Source organism: Protopterus annectens, chromosome 9.part0 (assembly GCF_019279795.1).
Source record: "Protopterus annectens isolate FY-2018-M chromosome 9.part0, PAN1.0, whole genome shotgun sequence".
Taxonomy (NCBI): domain Eukaryota; kingdom Metazoa; phylum Chordata; order Ceratodontiformes; family Protopteridae; genus Protopterus; species Protopterus annectens.
In genome coordinates, this window is record NC_056743.1 from 1558715868 (window position 1) to 1558734129 (window position 18262).

Genomic DNA, 18262 nt, shown 5'->3' on the forward strand with positions numbered 1-18262 from the left:
GATGGCTATCGGTGCCGAATCTGCTTTTGACCACTGTGGGGTCGGTTCCGACCGCCCGACACCCACGCGGGCATCGTGTCGGCCCGATCGGCTCCGACACCCATGTGACACAGGCATCGGTGTCGGCTCCGATCGGCTCCGACACCGTTACTCTGGTGGCTGTATCGGCTCCGGCTGGGGCCGGTACATCCGGGGGTTCTGCCGGCTCCGAAATCGGTGCCGACAGGATCAATAATATCGGCCCGATGACCCATTCCAGGAAGAGGTCGAGGTCTCCTTCCTTGGAGCCGATACTTCGCCCGCCTCCCCTCTTCTATCGGAGCGGAGCCATCGGAGCCGATCTTCAAGGTCATCCAGGTTGTCAGACCATGACCTAGAGAGAGTGGTCAGTAGATTACTCAAGTCACAGGTACTGGCCCAAATGCTACACAGTCCGTCTCAGCAGACGACTGTTGGTCCACACCCCGTTACAGTTCCTCCTTCAACTCTACCCCAGAGTTTGGAGTTGGAGTCTTCGGGCAGGGTTACTGCTACGGCTGGAGGACGGATACCCCTTCTGTTCCTTCTCCCCCTACTCTTATCTCCTCTTCCTTAGAGGGCTTCGGTGGTCGGGCTTCCATGGTCTCCTCCGAGGGGGTGAGTGGCATCGGACCCTTGTCCGAACCCGCTCTTCCCCTTGGAGCCTCGGCCTTGGTGAGCTCGGCTCCGACATCTGCCTCGAGACTTCCCTTTCGGTGGCCCCTGGAGTTCCTAGCTCTTCGGAGCGGGGTCTCTCGGACCTGCCTGGGAGGGGAGCATTCGAGGTGATGAAGAGTGTACTGGCCACTGGTACCAGTCAGCAGTCTCTTCCCGTAGCTCCTCCCTCTATTGTACCTGTTGACATCTCTGCCACTTCTCTTGCTACAGGACCCAGAGATCCTCCGCCTCAGGTTTCCCCATTGGGAATTTCCCCCTCTTCCGAGGATTCTCCTGATGTTTCGGGAGATCCTCCTAGGAAGAGGACTTGTAAGAGGAAGCATGTAGACTCCTGAGTCTGTCACTGGATACTGACTTTGATGAGTCAGAGGGATCCCCTAGATCCCCCTCTGAGGATGTCTCCTTCTCAGACATCCTAGAACTTTTGAAACAGAGGGGAAACTGGCTGGCCCTCCAATAATCCCTCTGAGGATGAGTCAGTATACCTAGAGGCGTTTGGATCTCGGCCCTCCACCTCCTGGGTGTCTCCGCCTTTCGACCCCCTTATGCAGGTTATAGCACGAAAGGCGTGGACAGCTCCTGACTCTGTAGAGCCAGTCCCTAGGAGGCCTTCTAAATTTATAACTGCCCCTAGTGACAAACAATTCCTTACAAAGGGTGTCCCCGCTGATGCCATGGTGGTGGCTGCGGCCACCAAAAAGGAACTTGCAGATCCTTCCGTGCCCGTCCATCCTCCTAATAAGGACTCTAGGACCATGGATAGGTACGGCAAGCGGATGTTTTCCTCAGCGACCTTTGCTATGCTCGCTGAATTATCTTTGTCACTTCACCAGACTCCAGAGAGATATCCTGAAGGAGCTGGGAGAAGTAGTTCAGGATCCTACAGCTGCAGGGGCCCAAGAAAAGATTGCTTCGCAGCTAGGAACCCTCAATTCCATTGCTAACTCCTCCATGCGGCTAATATCTTATGCTGCTGATGGAGCGAGTAGAGCCGCAGGCACAGGTGTGGCTCTTAGACGCCAAGCCTGGATGCGGCTATGTGATTTTGCGGATCCCTTTAAGGCGTCCTTCACAAATTCTCCCTTTGATGGGTCAGCTTTGTTTGGCCCTCAGGTGAAGGAAACCTTGACCAGGTGTGAGCAGGACGGCAAGACTCTTTCTGCTGTTGGAGTCCGTTTTTCCACTCCTTCTAGGCCTTATCCCAAAGGACAGAAGGGTGGGAAGATGTGGTTCCGTAAATCCCAAGGAGTCACGCCGGATTCACGTGGTCAGTTTACCCCTAGAGGCAGAGGGGGTAACAACAACAGACGCCGCTCTAGAGGCAGAGGGGTCCAAGAACCAGGGCAACAGGGAGTCTCTTCCTGAAAAGCCTTTTCAGCATCCCTGAGGTGTTGCCCGGCTGTCCCTCCTTGGAGGCAGTCGGGGGAAGATTATCACTGTACCCAGAAGCCTGGCATTCCCTCACTCAAGACAGATGGGTACAGTCGATCATATCCAAGGGTTACATAATTCCTTTCGAGGAAAGTCCTTCCCTCAAGTTCCCTTCCAGATGTACCACCCGGTCTAAGGGACATTGCAGAGTTAGAGATCGCAAAACTACTGCAAAAAAGAGCCATTCAGCCAGTCACAATAGACCATTCAGAGCCCGGAATCTACTCAAGGTTCTTTTTGGTCCCCAAAAAGACGGGAGACTGGAGACCAATATTGGATCTCAGCAGACTCAACAAGTCTGTCAGGAAGACAAGATTCCGAATGGTCACTCTTCAGTCAATTCTGCCCTTCTTACAGAAGGACAACTGGATGTGCTCAATAGATCTTCAGGATGCGTACTATCACATCAAAATTCACAGACGCCCAGGAGATTTCTCCGCTTCGGCTGGGGTCCAGTCATTTCCAGTTCAGAGCCCTGCCCTTTGGTCTCACTACAGCCCCCAGAGTGTTCACCAAATGCATGGCAGTGGTCACGGCTCACCTGAGACGCCAAGGATTCCAGGTGTTTCCGTATCTCGACGACTGGCTCCTGTCAGCCACCACCAGGCATCAGCTTATACAAGCCAGGGATTACACAATAGACCTTTGTTCTCATTTGGGCATCTCAGTCAACTACGAAAAGTCATCCTTATCGCCCTGCCAGTCTATTACCTTCATAGGCGCAAACTTAAACACTGTTCGGATGTCAGCTACCCTTACAGAACAAAGAGTTTCAGACATTCAGACTCATAGTCAGGATCATTCTGGCCAGCAAAAGAGTACAGGCCAGAATGATTCTAAAGGTATTAGGTCTTATGGCTGCGGCCATCACTCTTCTTCCCCTGGCTCGATTCTACATGCGCCTCCTTCAGTGGATGCTGTTCACACAGTGGTCATACCAGCAACTCCCAATGCGTCACCAGATTCTGGTGACACAAACATGCAAAGAACATCTTGCTTGGTGGATCACATCGCCTCAGGTTCACCAAGGCAGGTGCTTTGTACCTCCGTCCCGATAGCCACTGTCACCACGGATGCCTCCCTGATCGGGTGGGGGTCATTATCAGGGCAGGATGGTTCATGGGACGTGGCAACCGCTCGAGTACCATCTGCACATAAATGTCCTGGAGATGAGAGCAGTGCTTTTAACGCTGCAAGCCCTCAACGACTTTCTTCCCGTAGGGACAATTGCAGTCCACACAGACAACATGTCTGTAGTTTGGTATATCAACAAACAGGGCGGAACCAAGTCCTACCCCTTGTGTCGAGAAGCGCTCAGACTATGGCAATGGGCGATCTCCTCTCATCGGTTTCTGGTAGCAACGCATATCCCTGGGAAAACCAACATTATAGCGGACAGATTGAGCAGAGCTATTCTCATGCCTCACGAGTGGTCTCTCAAGCAATCCATAGCGGAAGAGATTTTTCTGGAATGGGGTCGCCCATGTTGCGATCTTTTTGCTACTCCCCAAAACAGCAAATGTCCAGACTTCTTCAGCCTCTTCCCTCTATCAGGCCATCCTCCCAGAGACGCTCTGACCCAGGATTGGCCCCAGGGACTTCTTTATGCCTTCCCTCCATTTCCTCTGATCCCTCAGGTGATCCAGAAAGCTACCGTTTTGAGAGCCAAATTGATTCTCATTGCCCCTTACTGGCCTCGACAAGTTTGGTTCCCGTTCCTCCATCGTCACCTTTTGGTGCAGCCGTGGCATCTAGACCCAGTGCCAGATCTACTGATTCACCAATCCGGTCAGCTGCACCGGTCAATCCCTTCTCTCAACCTCACAGCATGGTTGCTCCACTTCCTTCCTTAGCCAGGCTTCCTTTGATCTCTAACCCAGTTAGAGATATCATAGTAGCTTCACTAAAATCCTCTACCAGGAGGATTTACACAAGCAAATGGAAACGTTTCTCTTATTGGGCTAAGGCCCAAAATATTGATCCTTTTACTGCCCCTGTTCAGGCAGTTCTGGACTTCTTAGCAGAGATTTTCCATGCAGGCTCATCTTCTTCCACAGTCAGAGTTCAGTTGGCTGCTATTTCTAATTTTCATGTTGGGATAGCAGATCATAATATTATGTCCCATAGACTCTGCAGGGCCTTTTTGAAAGGGATTTTCCTACTAAAGCCTCCAATCAGGAATCCTCCTCCTCAGTGGGATTTAAATTTAGTGCTGACATCCTTGATTCTTCCCCCCTTTGAGCCAGCTGTTTCTTGTTCCCTGAAATATCTTTCTTGGAAAACTTTATTCCTAGTGGCTATTACATCTGCCAGGAGGGTGTCTGAACTTCATGCTCTTCGGTTCGACCCCTATTTGATTTTTCACAAAGACAGAGTATCTTTGAGAACTAATCCATCCTTTTTACCTAAGGTCGCTTCAAAAAACAATCTGAATCAATCTATTGATCTCCTGTATTTTTTCCCAACTATTCAGATAGAGCTGAACAAAGCTACATTATCTTGATGTCCACCGTCAGCTTAGATATTATTTGGACAGAACAAAAATTTAGAAAATCTGATCAACTTTTTGTTTCCTATGCGGATAATAAAAAGGCCTTCCTGTTTCTAAAGTGACTTTGTCCAGATGGCTTTCTTCGGTCATCACTGAAATTTATACGATCAGGGGAAAACAGCTGTGCTCAAAACCTAAAGCACATTCAACTAGGAGTTTAGCTACTTCTACAGCTTTTCAAGCTAGACTACCTTTAGACACTATTTGTGCAGCGGCCACTTGGGCCACTCCTCACACTTTTGTTTCCCATTACAAATTGGACTTGGCCTCCAGGGACAGAGCCAGTTTTGGCTCTACAGTCCTCAAGAGTTTGTTCCATTGAGCCACCCAGGATAGAGGTGCTAGGACGCGGTCCCATCAAGCAGAATGAAGGCGAGATTGACAACTTAACATTAAGAAGTTATGTACCTACCATAACGCTCCATGTTAGTTGTCTTCTCGCCTTCTTTCTTGCGACCCTCCCTCCTTTCCCCTGGCCTGGACAGACCTTGTATAAGAAACTATAATGCTAAAGACCATTTAGACCTGGTCCTTTTTCCATTTGTAAGTTTCTTCTTCCTTTGGGAAGTATTGTTTATGCTTGGTGTTATTGCCCTTTTGTCAACAAACGAGATCTGGGTACTTCCTGCCTTGCATCATGGGATATGGGGCTGCCTCGAGCTGGTAAAAGGAGTTCTCGAGCTAAAGCAAGTGCCGAGTCGGAGCCGAGGGATCGGCTCCGAACCATCAAGCAAGAAAGAAGGCGAGAGAAGACAACTAACATGGAACGTTATGGTAGGTACATAACTTCTTATTTACAGCTTCTTCCATTGTTTCCAGCCTTTTGTTGTTTGAGTTGATATACTCCATCAGTGTTCCATTTATTTTAGCCAGGTCTGTGTGCAGTTGTCTTAAGATTTCCTGTAGGTTACTGGAAGCCATGTCTGGTGCTTGCACTGCTTTTTTGCTGAACGGCTACAGTACTTTTCCCAGTCAGTGTTTTTTACTCACCTTTTGTAGCTGATTTTCCTTCAGGTCCTCTGTATTTCTTTTTTCCTGGCATCCAGGCAGTGCACTTACTAGCCAGTTACTGAAATTTACCCCAAAACATGAAACCCACTAGCCTTCTTTGCTGTCTTTCTGTTTTCATGCTAGCAAAGCTATAATTAAGCTGTTACTCAATGTGCAACCGTCTTGGAAGTCCATCGCTGAAAGTGCTTTTGGTAATATTTCTTCACGCAGCAGACATTTAGAGAACCTGCTGTCTTGTTGTTTTGACGGGCTCTTTCCCTCCCATATGGGGAAACTGTTGCAGCCAGGGAGCCTGAGGGCTTGTTTATTGTTGATTTATAAGCTATGAAGCTGTTACAGCAATGGCAGTATGATCACATTTTTTCCAGTATACTACTGTGGTCATTGCCATACAGTTGCCTTTCTAAACGCTTTTTTTTTTCAGTGTCAGCTCTGGTATTTGGTGATGTTTTGTATATGCAAGGTATTGCATAATAAGATGGTATCCATGAAGAAGCACGTCTTTTTCTTTTTAGTAAACTTCAGATTTATCATGGTGCTAGAAGTCAGAAGTCCTAGGGGTAACTGGCATTGCTTTGCAAGAGCATCACAGTTTATTCCCACTTCGTTGTGCTTAACTGACCACATCTGATGACTGTCCTGCAGCAGATGCTGCATCTTTATCTTCACTACCTCCAAGGACCTTTCATGTCTGGAGTATTTTTCTGTGTTTGTATGCAGACTTTTATGGTGAGTTGAGATGGTACTGCGTTATCAGTTATGCTGCTGGCTTCCTTTTGTACCTTAATCAAGTCTACTCCAGCTATTTTTTTGAGAATAGGTATAGTCCCTTACATTTGACGTGCATAAAAGTTGAATCCTTTTTACAGGAAATTGTTAATAGATAAGATGCTTCTTTGTACCAGTGAGTCACAGAAACTTTTATGACCCTTACAAAATATTTTCAAGACATATGCTGCACAGTATGACAAAGTGACTGGCATTGAGAAGGATTAGATGAAGTGCCAGAATTTCTTTAGGCAGTAAATATCATTAAGGAAAATTGAAATTAACCTTGTCAACACAAACTAAAGCTACATCAATGTCCATTTTTTTTCAAAGTGGTGCTTAAATTCATGTACAGAATGGGCTAAAACGAGTTACTGAATAATTTGTCATTTTTAACTGACTTCCTGACGGGCTTTAATTATAATCTACTATCAGAAAATATGTCTAAAATGCAATATGTGCCTGTTTTAAAGCATATTTGTTAGCCTTAAGGAAGTGTTGGACGTGAAGGCTTTCAGCTCTTTATAGATGATTTTTCTGCGTTGAATTATTTAAGTATCTTAGAATGTTGTGCTGTGTCATAGGGTATAATGTTAGAAGTTGTCAAGTGGCATGTACTTTGTAGCTGTATGTTCTCTATTGCATGTGGAAATTGTGTTGCACTGAAACTCAGGCCACATGTTAATGCAGAATAAACCTCGTTTACAGATGCTACCAGATGATTGTATATATGCCATTATAAGCAAGCATTTATTTTTTTATTAGTGTTTTTATATAAATTTCAATTTTTGATTTATTGCCTTGTGAACTTAATGCAACAACATCCAGAGAGGCACACTGGAAATATATCCAGACATCAAGAAATGTGTGCTCAGTGCACATGTTAATGAATACCTTAAAGAAAATGACCAAAGGACATTTCTGTTTATACAGACAATTCACTTTATACAGATCATGTTGAAGACCTTTTCTCAATCCCACCTCCTGCTTATTTCACTCGTATCTTAAACTAAAGGTGGGTACAAACTTCTGAAATGTCCTCCCTCACAGTTAATTATACCAGTCTGTCCCAAGTATTTGTCTGCCTCTCATCTGTAGTAGGTACAGACTGTTCATTATTACAGTCGTCTGCAGATATTAGGTTCATACTAGGCTATCTGCCCTAGGGCATTTACAAGCCTAGCCAGAGTGTGTTTGGCTTTCGCCACCCATTTTAAAATGAATTTTGCTATGCCCTTTTTCGAGGTTAGTATACTGTGCATCTGTCTAACAGTGACACAGAAGTGATACCCGGAGTAAATCTACGATCTCCCATCTACTCATCAAGATTCATCTTGAAGAGAGTCAATGAGGGACTCTGCCTAACCAGAACTGGGATTTTATTCCAGAGTGAAGGGAGCCTCTGGGTTATGAATCTGTCCCTCCAGAATGTCCTATTTATTTCAGTGCTGAGGTTCAAGTCTCTCGAGCTCATAGCTCGATGGAATTTGGATTTTCTGAGGTGCAGCATGTCCATTAATTCCGGGTTGGACATGGCTTTATACGTCAGGCACAGATTGCCTCTGAGCAGGCAGTATGCCACTGAGTAGAGCTGGAGTTTCTTTAACCTGGCAGCATATGGCATCTGTTTGAGCCCTTTGATCCTCTTGGTGAGGTACTTTTGGGGTCTTTCCAGTTGCTGCAGGTGTCTGGTAAGGTACATCCCAAAAGGGGCATTGTACTCAATTATGGGCCTGATGAGGGATGAGTAAAGAGGCATGATGACCTCCCCTGATCTAGATGTGAATCCCTTCATGATTAGGTGGGCTATATAAAATGATTTTCTAACCACTTTGGCCACGTGGTTGTCGAATGAGAGATTGCTATCAACTTGGGTCCCCAGGTCCCTAATTACTTCTTCCGTACTTAATGGATTACCATCTATGTGGTAATTTGTGGGCACTTTGTTTTTGCCGAAGGGGATGACTATACACTTTTTGACGTTTAGCTTGGGGCCATGGCTCCGGCACCAGTTGTCTGTTTCTATGAGGCCCTTTTGTAGGATGCTTGTGTCAGCTGGAGAGTCGATTATGGCGCCCAGATTGCAGTCATCTGCGAACTTGGTCAGCCACAGTCCTTCCATGTTGGCCTGTACCTCCGAGAAATATATACTGAACAAGAGAGGTCCCAGGACTGAGCCTTGTGGGATGCCACTTGTAACTGGTTTGGAGTCTGACATGGCTCTAGCAATTCTAACCATGTGGGTTCTGTCCTTGAGCCAGTTTGCAACCCATCTAGTGACATACGGGTTTATGTTTAAGCTAGTGAGCTTATCTATAATGCCCGAGTGGGGTATTGTATCGAAGGCTTTTGCGAGGTCCAGGTAGGCTGAGTGGACCACCTTCCCCTCGTCAATGGCCTTGGAGACTGTTTCAAAGAAATCGACCATGTTTAAGAGGCAGGATCTGCCTTTAACAAAGCCGAACTGGGAAGGATCCAGTGTCTGTAGGTCCCCAATATCTTTATGAGGTCCATGATGATCCTTTCCATAGCTTTGCAGACCAAGCTAGTCAGGCTTATGGGGCGATAGTTTCCAGGATCCGTTGAGGCACCACCTTTGTGGAGAGGGACCACTGTTGCTGTACGCCACTCTTTGGGTACATATCCTGTAGTAAGGCTGAGATTGAACAGTAGTTTTATGTTTGGGTTTAGTTCTTCTTGGAGTTCATGTAGGACGCAGCCTGGGACACCGTCTGGTCCCATTGATGCTGTGTTTTTTGCTTTGGAGAGGGCAGCTCTTGAGCATCTGAGATGTCAGGGGGGCAGCAGTCTGCTGGGATAGATATTTGCCCTTTTGGTGGGGAAGGGGGGGGGAGTTTGAGCTGAACCTGTCAGCTAGGATGTTGGCAATGTCTGTGGGTTCTGTGTATTTTTTGTCATTTTGGACTAATTCTGAGCATATCTGGGAATTCCCACCCAGGTTTCTAACATAACTAAATAAAGCCTTGTGATTTTCCTTAGTGTCCTGTGCAATTTTTCTCTCGAAGCTGGCCTTAGACGATTTTATGAGTGCCCGTAGTTTTTTGCTAATACTGATCAGAGATGCCTTCCCTTTTTGGGATTTTGCTCTATCATGTAGTAGCTTCCTCCTTCTGTTGTATAGTTTGTTTATGGCTGGGGTCCACCAGACAGGATGCCTGCCTTTGGAGGATTGGGTCTTGGTTTTGTTTGGGATTGCATGATCCATGCATTCCTGTAGGTGTTCATAGAATGCGTTTATAAAGGATTCTGTGGTCTGGGCCGTATTTTCCACAGGCCCAGGGGCTTTGAAGGAGTCCACCTCGGTTTTGAGGAGTGTGAAATTTGCTTTACAGAAGTTTTTCATTGTGGTTTTCTGGGCAGGGGCTGGGGTCGGGATGTGAATATCTAGTGAGATTAGTTTATGGTCTGATCTTACCAGTGAGGAATACACTTCTGGTCTGGAGCATAGAATCCCCATGTTGGTGATGATCAGGTCCAGTATGTTTTCCCCTCTTGTGGGAGTGGTAACAAGCTGTTCCATAGCATTTGAGTTTATAAATTTTAGGAACCTTTGGGCTAGGGTGTTGGAGCTAGAGTAATGCTCCCAGTCTATGTTTGGGTAGTTGAAGTCGCCCAATATAATGGTGTTTGGAGAGACGTTCATATTTTCCAGTGTTCTCAGGAAGGCCGAGTGGGGTTCCTGGGTTTGGGAAGGGTGGTCTGTAGCAGGCTATAAACTGGAAGGCAGTTTTACCCACTGTTAGTTGCACATGGATAGTCTCTGGAGGTGTGGGTATCTTTGACGAATATTGATACTCCCCCTTTTTTTGTGGTTCGGTCCAGGTTTTGGGGCCGAAAAACATGGTATGAGGTATAACCTGGTAGTGCTGGGGTGCTCTCGGGAGCCTTAACCAGGTTTCTGTTACTGCACAGATATCTATGTTCTCCATGCTAAGGAGAGTTTTGAGTGCGTGCATCTTGAGGTTTAGACTTCTGGCATTGAGTAGCATTACTCTTATTTTCTTATCCCTTGTGATACCTATGGAGGTGGGTTTGTCTTTGCATACCTTTATCCAGTCCAGATTTTTGTCTCATATTTTTGGTCTGTTCCTCATAAAATTTGTGGTTTTCTGGCAAATTATTGAGGTCTGAAGTTACTAAATAATGACATACATTTGAGTTTTGGACTTTATACCCTTCAGAAAAATGCATATAAATGCAAAATCTATTATTCTAGCAACTTTCTAAGTTTATAAGAGCAGTATTTAAAAAATTTCCCTGATCCCCACCACCACAACCACACATGCACACATTATTTTTGGCTTTGTCCAGATTTCTTACAGGTTAAGAGGTATGGATAGTGATGAGATGGCGCGTCAGTATTGGAAGTAACTAGATAGGTTTGTTTGGCCACTTGACTTTGGAAAGTCAGTGGTCTAATAGTAGAAGTAACTGTCTCTAGTTGACACAGTAAGTCTCTGTTAGCAGAAATATGCTTGCATTTTTGGGGAGTTGAGAACCTCAATGTTCAGTTTTTGCAAAGCTGGGATCCTCAATGTTTAAACAGTTTTTGTAAGAAAAAAAGTTCAGATTCTTTGCAGAAGGGATAATGAAAAATGTTTAGGACTGACTCATATTTTATAGTAACTCAAAAAGAAGAGCCTGTGATGCCTAAACTTCATTCTCTTTTTAAATTTGTGGGGAAAAGGATGTTATTTGTGTCATGCAGGCATAACTTGCTTGTATGTCTTAGTTCCTAGAATGCAAATGCAAGTTATGCATTATTGTTGTCTAAAACTTAAGTATTTCAGTCTGTCAGATGTCTCTTGCAGTATTATGTTTGCAGTGCTTAGTTTTTTCTTTTAGATGTGTATTGCTACTAGAGCTCATTTGGGCGGCCACGGTGGTGCAGCGGTTAGCGTTGTCACCTCACAGCAAGAGGCTTTATGGTTCAATCCTCAGCTGGGGTGCCTTCTGTGCGGAGTCTGCATGTCCTCCCTGTGGTCGCGTGGGTTTCCTCCGGTTTCCTCCCACATCCCAAAGACATGCTGTAGGTGGATTGGACACTCTAAATTGGCCCTAGGTGTGAGTGTGTGCGTGTGCCTTCTGTGGAAGGTTGGGCACCGGGCTGGCAACTCGACACTGTAAAACTCCACTGCCGAAAATGAGCGGACAGGTGTTCCACTGTGGCGAAAGAAGAAGATTGCTACTAGAGCTCATTTAGGGATTGGATACATAAGTGCAGGATATTTTTCACTTTCCAGCAATGATAGCATACAGGCAGAGAGCATGTGGAAGTAGTGTAACTGAGTAACATAGAGAAAGACAAGTGTGCTGCTTCTGAGGTAAAGTGGAAGATGCATGTGTTGCAGGGTAGGTGAGTCACTTTATTATATTTAGAGGTAATTTTTTTTAGGTTTTAGCCACAAGCCTCAACCTTCCATATCTAAAATGTGGAACACTGCAACTCATAGTGTGGAACAAATGGTCAAAATGTGGAACACATGATGGCAGCTTACTAACTACTTCTGCTAGGAAGTTCATAGGATGGTTAAAATGTGTTACTTTATAATAACAAAATATTAATTTGATTAATTAATATGATTCAGCATTATTTAGTATGAATGTTACTGAACAAGTTTTTATGACTGAGTATGTGACAGAACCCTTTAGTGTGGAATATTGAGGAATGAGGACTGTTTACGACTCAAAATGAGGAACATTCCTCATAATAAGGTACTCTTGAGAGGTACGATTCTGGCTACTCTTAGGGTCTTGCTAGGGTTGGGGATTTAGGGTTATAGATGGGATTGGAGTTTTAGGCTTGGAGATTTTTAGGGTTATGGACCGGGTTTTGGGGTTAGGGAGGGTATTTTATGATTAGAGGAAGAGTTTTAGGATGTGGGTTATGGTCAGAGTTTTAGTATTAGGGACAAGGTTTTAGAATTAGGGTTAGATGGGGTTTGATTAAGGTTAGGGAGGAAGTTGTAGAGTTACATAGGGAGTTACAGGGCTAGGCTTTAGTAGCTTTAAAAGGAGTTGGTTGCATACAGTGAACAGACGTAAAACTCACATTTACATTCTAGGAACTAAGATACACAACCAAGTTATGCCTATATGGCATAAATAATGAACACTCATTTCCCACAGGTAAAAAAAGCTTGAGAATGAAATTATGTATCATAGTTGCTGCTTTGAGTTACTATAAAAGATGAGGCAGTCCTAAACATTTTTCATCATCCTAGCATATGCTTACAAAATCATCCTTGTATTGCCCACACGCAAGTGATGACTTAGCTTTTTCTCCTTTTATAAGTCATTTCAATGCTTTTAACTTTTAGTGCAGACTGAGATATGAGTGAACTGTGCCCACCCTCCCTTGGCACCTAGACTATCCCCAGACCTCCAACTCTTCACTTCACTCCTATAATACTGTGCACCTCCTCATTGCCTCCATATCAGTATTGTTACAGATATGTAAAGCCAGACTCCACAGAACAGCTTCTTCAAAAAAGCTGAGATAAAATTGTGTTTTTTGGGGGGAGGGTGGATGAGGGGGAAGACCGTGGTTGTAGTGAACAACTTGCATTCTACTAAAGGTAAGGTCCAGTTTTTGCTATTAAAAGTCAAGATTTTTGTCATTGTTATTGTCCCCTTTGAGATGTAGGAGACATAGTTGTTTTGCATCTTTCTGATTGTTGTTTATTTTTTTTAGTTCTTTGCTTTTGGTAAAGTTACTGTTGCTTTTGTGGGGTTTTTTTGCCACATTTCTGTTGTATTGTTATAGTCTGTCTATAACTTATTGGTAGATTTTGGGTGCTTTACATTTAGCATTATAAGGTTTTTAGAAGTTCTACCTGTAGGCTTTGGAAGGACATTCTGCTGTAGTTGTCATAATTTGCTGTAGTGGTATTCATTCTAGCCTCAAAAAATGTAAGTGATATGGGTATAAAATCCCATCTGCTGACTAATAAGTGATATTTAATATGTGTTTGGGAGCTCGGCATTTATCCTGAGAGTACAGAATATGTAAGGCATTTGATAATCAAACTATTAGCATAAGAAGGAGCAAGCTGTTGCTAAAAGGCCTTTTACCTATGGAAAGAATGGCTAAGAGTGATTCTGCCTGATTGGAATTTTGGAAACTCAGAGATAGGTCAGGAAAAAGGAAAGAAGACTCTTAGAGGGTTAAGTCCTCCCAAGAGGTTTCACCATTTCCTGCTAAATTCCCCATGCAAGAAGAAACAAATCAGTGATTGTGGTTGACCTTTCCAGTAGATCTAGATATGGAAGGGTAAGAGTCTTTCTTAGGCATCGGCAGGGTGGCTGAAATTTAGGGCCCAGATACAAGATTACTAGGCAAGATAACATATCTTCTGTTTAAGTGTTACAGTTGGGTAGACTTATCTGCCCTAAGTTTCATTCTGCTAGCTCCCCTGTCTGTGACAAATCTCTTTTTCTTCTCAAAAGAGTCATGTCACGTCATGTGTAGAGTTTAGATTATGGCAAGATGATGAAAGCTCTTCTCCAAGTGCAGACCAAGACGATTCTTTACCATCCTCATCTGCAGGTTCATCAGACAAGTAGATGTCTTCTTTGCTTTCTGGACATTCTTCTTCCTTTGATTGTTTCCACTCTTGGCAGTGATAGAGTTGAGGTGGCTAAATCCCCAAGTGCAGCTCAAGATGAGTTTGGTCCTAATCCCATCTGCTGGGTCATCAGGTAGGGACTGGTCTTCTTTGCTTTTTGGACATTCTGCTTCCTTTGATTGTTCCCAATCTTGGCACCAATAGAGTTGGGGTGGCTAAATCCCAACAGGATCTTTCTTTGGAACCAGTTGGAGCCTTGTTGCCTTCAGCTGACAACATCAGATGACCACAGAGATTTCCTTTTTATGAAATAATTCCATTAGCCCAGGTTCTGTTGGCAACAATTTAGTTGGACGCTGCTGTTCTTTAAACATTGCTGCTTAGTAATGATGGGCAGATGTCAACTTCAGTGTCTATGCCTTTGGCATCATTCCACATCTCAGTATTGTCAGCATTCTGGTCCTCAGTGCCAAGGAGACTGGACTTGAGTGGGGCTGCCTAGGTAAACCACTTGATGTTAAGGGAGCCTCTAGACTGGTAACAGCACTTTGTACAGTGGTTGGAACTCTCTTGCGGCTGAAGTATTTGGGAAAATGCAGGACACTGGAGACTGGCCCCATGCTGCTGATCAGATCAGATCAGTGGACCACCAGTTAGATCTGCCCCATAGCTCAAAGTCACTTATGCCTTTCTTTTTCTTCAGTTTGTCCCCCACAGAGGATTGGAGATAAGTACATGTGTAAGGAGAACCACATGGATTATTGTATGGAATTGCCAGCCTCCGATACTGACGGTGGTGATGGAGAGGATTTCCAAGCTTCCCCCCTATTTGACCCAAAGTTTGGGAGAAAGAGTGATGAATAAAATGGGATGGTCTCAGAAATCATCTTCTCATCTGATAAGATCTTGTCGAATGCCTTCCAGATTCCTCCTGTATGGTATTTGACCGTAGAGATCAGTCCCCTTTGTCATCTAGCAGGCCAGGAGACAACTCATTGTGGTTGCCCCTGTGAATCAGATGCCAGATAAGATCCTCTATCTGCCCAAGGACTGGAATGTGTTGGCTAAGACTCCATTTTCTGTTTGACTGTAGCAGCAACTGCCCTCAAGAAGAAACCAACACCTGAGTCCAGTAGACTGTCTTCTGAGCAAAGAGTCCTGAGCCATGGACAACTTTGGTAAGCATGTCTTTGAGTGGTCTGTCCTTTTAATTTACATTAACTTACATTACATTAATTAACATTTAGTTATTTGTCTATTGCGCTCCACTTTCAACAAGATCTTGTAGAGGACCTTAACATGATACTGTAACAGTTACAGAAGGAGGCTGTGAATAAGACTGTATTAATGTCCCAGTCGATGATTGTTTTCAGACTTTACCACCTGACCATGCACCTAATATAGAATGTAGTAGATGTCAAAGCAAAGGCAGCAGACGCCAGCTCTGGATATTTGCTGTCACGCATGGCTTGTCTTGACTGTCTTTTTTGAGAATTTCCAGATGATTTTCTTCTGGTACCTTTTTGTTTGGGCTACAGAATGGTACCATCTTGTTTGGACACAGATAAGAGAGAAACTGAAAGAAAGTGAGCAAGATAATAAGACCTTAACAGCACTTGGCATCTGATTTGTAGATACCATAACTTCACTTTGTGACAAATCTGAAAGGGCTGAAACTGCTGTAGTTTAATCAGGATAAGCAATAGCATCAGCAGAGATACCAGGACTGCCAAGAAGCAGAGAGTGCTGTAGCTTATTTTAGATTGGGTATCAGTTCAGAGGTAGGCATCCTTGAAAAGTTGAGGGCTGTCAAAGCTCTTCCACAGTAGGGCCACAGAACCAGCAGCAGTCATGAGAACTTTCCTAACTGCCCTCCTGTGGAAACAGTCAGGTGCCTGTTGGCTCACCATCAATCTGCATGGATTTCTATAACGCAAGACAGATAAATCAGTGAATTTATTTCCAGAAGATAAAAAATTGTCTTCCTTGGCCCCCCATCTGCCATTTCTTTATCCCCTTGGTATTATCCCAGTCAAAAGACAGTGTTTATACTAGAGGTGTTAAACCCCCCCTGGTAAAGCAGTCCATCTAGCAGTTCTCACCAGATGAAGGAAGGTTCAGCTTGTATTTCAGATTCTGTTTTGGTAGCAGAAGATGAAAGACAATTCTTGACCTAAGAGACCTAAACAATTCATTACTCAAAAACAGTGCTCCAAATAATCTTATTGCAGATTGTTCTTCCTTGTCTTACAAAGAGAGAATGGATGTGCTTGCTCTAACTCCAAGATGCATACCTTCACATCAGGATAGCCAAGATGTTGTGGAAATTTTTATGTTTATTGGTAGGAATCCGTGATTACCAGTTGTTTGGTTTGGCTTCAGTCCCAGAATGTTCACCAAATGTATTACTGCCTTGGCAGTAAACCAGAGACTTAAGGGGAGCTAGGTTTTTCTCTGCCTTGGGCAACAGTTTTGAGATATTTACAGTAAATTCTTAGAAGAACTTCCAGGAATTTCTCCTACTAGTGCTCTGGGAATTTTCTTTTATCTGCTAGTGTGTGGAACATGCAGCAATATTAGCAGTATATTTATGCTGGTGGTTTAACTCAGTAGTTGAGTATATGACTGCCTGCTAATTGTCGAGGTGGGCTGAAAAGATTGATACTTTTCAGTCACAACATAAGTTGAACATTGAGCAAATGACAGCTGCATACACAATAATGGCTTATGGTATATGGTACAATTAGTAAAGCACAGTAAAAATTAGAATTTGCATTACATAATGTTGAGTAACAGATACAGATTTAAAAAAAAAAAAAAAAAAAAAAACATCAGACCATCTGTAGAGAAATAGCAGTTGGCCATAATCTCTAAAATATTGCCTTCATTCTCAAGAATGTCTTTCTTGAGCTTAGTCTTGAAACCTTCCAGTGAATACAGATTAAATGCTAATTGGATTCCAGTTAAGTGGGCCAGTTTCACTGTCTTCCTTATTCCTAAGCCGAAATAAATTCAGTTTAAGGCAGGAGCATTGCAGCTGTTGTTTGTCCAGCTCTGCCTGCCTTTACTAAAGTCTAGTAATCCAGTAACCACATTTAACAGATACCTTACCTTGCCATTGATGCCTCCGGAATAACCTTCTTTTACTTACATAAAACATTCAACACATTGTTCATAATTCCTTTAATGGTCCATATCAAGCCATTGAGCTCTGTACAAAGCCAGCTCAGAACATGTCATTCCATTGCATCATTGTTAACATATGTATCAAGGTTGCATATTTAACAAGTCAAGGTTACCATAAGGTACATATTCAATAAAAACACAAAAGACCTCAGATGGATTAAATGGCCGCAACCATGTGTTTATTGCCAATTACTGTCAATAACCTTTCTCTAATAGAAGCCAATTATTATGAGATGTGCGCAAGGCAGGAATATTAGGGAGACCATGTATTTCTTTCATAGCATTCCTCTAAACCTACAGGGCAACAGACAGCACTGTCGATATTCAGCCCTTCTGATTCATCATACCCACCTCATAACTTTTCACAATTCATCACAATTCCTCTGGGCTGCCTTACAATCTGCCAAGGAGCCATTGCCGGGCTGATAAGTCCCCTGGTAACAATCCCTTGGGGCTGTCTGGCTTGTGGAAGGTCCAGCAAAAGAGTCCTGTGACCCCCCCCCCCCACTTACCTTGGCCTCCCTTACCTTTCCTGCCTTCCGCCACAGAAGGGAGGAATATTCCTCCCTTCTGCCAACACATCTCATCCTATTCTAGGTGTATGCCCTTCAGAGCTAAACTTGCTTGTAATTCCTTATAAAAAAGACATGAACCCGCTTCAGATAAATGAACCCCATCCCTGTCATACCTCTCTGGCCACCAGACCCCAATGCCAGGGTGAGGAATGTGCAACCCATTAATGTCCCTTAATTCTCTGTCTCATTTTTTCCACATCTTTAATGGACCTAGCTCCCCTCCATCTTTTTATCAGCACCACTTCTGACCAATAAATAATGGCTTGTGGCCAGCATTCATGCATGCAGTTTATCTCTTGCACCATCATACCAGTTAGATCTTGTATTGGATGTTGACCAATATCATTACCCCCTAGGTGTAACACAATGGCTGTAGGAGGTTTACCACTTTTTGCTGCTTGTTGTAGTACTGCACAAAGATGGTGCATTCCTGATACCCCAAACCAAACTGGTTT